We start from the raw sequence: 2743 nt of genomic DNA, 5'->3' as shown, positions 1-2743 counted from the left end.
TATTGATTCCTTATATATATAATAATTATTTAACAAACTCGAAAGGTTTTTGCATTGCCGAAAAGAGAATCTCGATTTATATATATATATATATATATATATATATATATATATATATATATATATATATATATATATATATATATATAAAATATTTACATATATATATATAACGGAATAGCAAAATACCAGTGAACAAGAAAGTCGAAGCGGAAACAGAGATGAACAAGGCGAAAAAGAGGGAATGCAAGAATAGAATAAAGAAGGGAAAAGGTAAATTCTGCCATTAATGATCTCTGAGGAGGAGGAGGAGAAGGAGGAGGAGGAGGAGAGACTTGGGAAGGTGAGAAGAGTAAATAGAATTTAACAATGGTCGAACGAAAGACGCAACAGGTGTGATAGGGAAGGCAGGATGAGGGTTGGGGGGAGGAGGAGAAGAAGGAGGTGGAGGAGGAGGAAGAGGAGGAGAAGGAGGAGAAGGAGGAGGAGGGTACTGTTTGTTTAAGAGGGTGTAGGACGGATAGGTCCATTGAGGCACTACTGTACACAACAATGGAAATGAAGAGGCTGAAAGAATAACAAGAAAAGACAAGTTCATATCCGAAAAGGAAAAAAAAAACTCGTTTGCTAAATTAACAGATGAAATGGGGAAGTGGACGGAGGAACAAACGGTCAAGTTTAAATTTAATTAAAAAAAACGTTTAATTAGTAGTTTTTTCTAAATTTTAAATGCCGATGAAATTTACTTGTAGTATTCTCAAACCTGGGAAAGTTATGCATATTAGTATGTTTGAAATATCAAACATCATTATTTGTCCACTTTTCTTGCTAACAAAAATATTTCTCTATCTTTACAAGAAATGAATATCATATATATTATGATGCAAACTCCAAGGATAAAGGATATGCTGCTTCAGTTTGAATAAGAAAATTACCAACCTAAAAACGTTTATAGTTTAATTAGGTAGTCCATGAGGTGACTGAATTCATGAGAAAGTTGTAATGTGCTCTCTCTCACTTGTGTTAGGCTTCAGAGAGAGAGGGCTTACTAAATTTTTTTGAAGTGATTGCACTAAGATCAATCAGACATACACAAGCCAGACACGATCATAGTCAGTTCTTTAAATTTAACCATTTGAAATATTCCATGCTTACATTTCTCTAATCCATTTTGCTCTTGTTGTTTTTATTTTACATTTCCCTTAATATTGATATATACATTCCATTAATATTTTGATATATATATATATATATATATATATATATAGATATATATATATCTATATATATTTATATATTTATTTATATATATTATATATATATATATATATATATATATATATATATATATATAATAATATATATATATATATTATATATATATATTTCTTCTGTCTCCCATCATACTAAATATCGGACATTATTCTTTGCCTGCGAAAATGGAACTTGAACTTTTTGTCGGAAATTAATTACGACTGCTTGAGATGATGGAGTTGTTCGTATTTACGGAATGCAAAAGGTTATAGAAGATGTGGTGCCGAAAGATTGAATAATGAAGACCTTGATATAAAGTCTTCCCTCGCCTCTTGCGTTATCATGGAATTCTGGGTGCTGGATTATTGAGCAAAGGGCTGCATCTACGAGTATTAAACAGATTGGTTCGTAGGTGGTGGTTTTCTGTTTCCTAATATTGGCATTTATGACTTGGACCGTTGGCGGATGGTCTTTTGTTTGTCAATTTTTCATAAGCAACTTGCCTCGCTGTGGAACCTCTCAGTTCCAGAGGTTCTTTATTCCTCACACCAATTGGACTGATACAATTCTTGTATTTTGATAATTAAGTCATTGTTATTTAAGTATGTTTTTTTATTTTATTGTTTTTATCTTTTTGTAATTTCCAATTTCCTTCTGTTAGCTCTATTCTTTTTTATGAACACCATATTCTTTGGAAGCTTGAATTTCAAGTCAAATGCCCCTGTGGGCTTATTCCACATGAATACGGGTTTATGGGCATATATCATGGAACGGAAAGAAGAACTGGTTATGAACTCCATATTGCCTTTCACTTTCCACTCGTTCGGTTTCGTATAAGAATCTCGGCGAGCAGTTGCAACCATTACCAGTCGCTGGTCTGCAATTCGCTTGTTTTCCTTGCAAACAGGTTTCCAGATGAAAAAGATGAGGCAGAAGTCATTTATATGCCGTGTTAGTGGCTCGGAAACGCATTGATAAGAGTTTTCTTCCGATAAATACACAACGTATTTTCTGTACCTCCAGGATGCGGAGCGAATCGTATTTATAATAAGCACGATGGAACAATATCGAAGGAAATAAAATACATCTATTTTCATGGAAAATGAACCCATTTGTCTCTAGAATGTGATGCCGAAAGGGTATCTGGAAATTGGTTTCTGAAAAGGATACAAAGTTACGGGCGGGATTTTTTATTGAAAGCCTGGATGGTCTGTTGATACAAGACATTTGAGTTCGGTACGTGATGCCAGCTTAAATAAACTAAAAGGATCATTCATTAATAATGTAAAGATTTAGTTAGCGTTGCGTTTGGTAGAGGCCTTTTATAACGGATCTTAAACCAACTTTAAATCCGCTAATTTAAGTTGGGAAAAGCATTGATAACTCCTCATCAAGGTGGAGTCTTTGCAGTCATTAACAATTTGGTGGTTTCTTAATCTGTAGCCTCATGAATTGGCGTTCTTTGGGTAATTAAACCTATTGTTTATTG

Source organism: Macrobrachium nipponense, chromosome 6, assembly GCF_015104395.2.
Source record: "Macrobrachium nipponense isolate FS-2020 chromosome 6, ASM1510439v2, whole genome shotgun sequence".
Classification (NCBI taxonomy): domain Eukaryota; kingdom Metazoa; phylum Arthropoda; class Malacostraca; order Decapoda; family Palaemonidae; genus Macrobrachium; species Macrobrachium nipponense.
The sequence above is the reverse complement of the archived record's forward strand: the minus strand, read 5'-3'. Positions refer to the sequence as shown.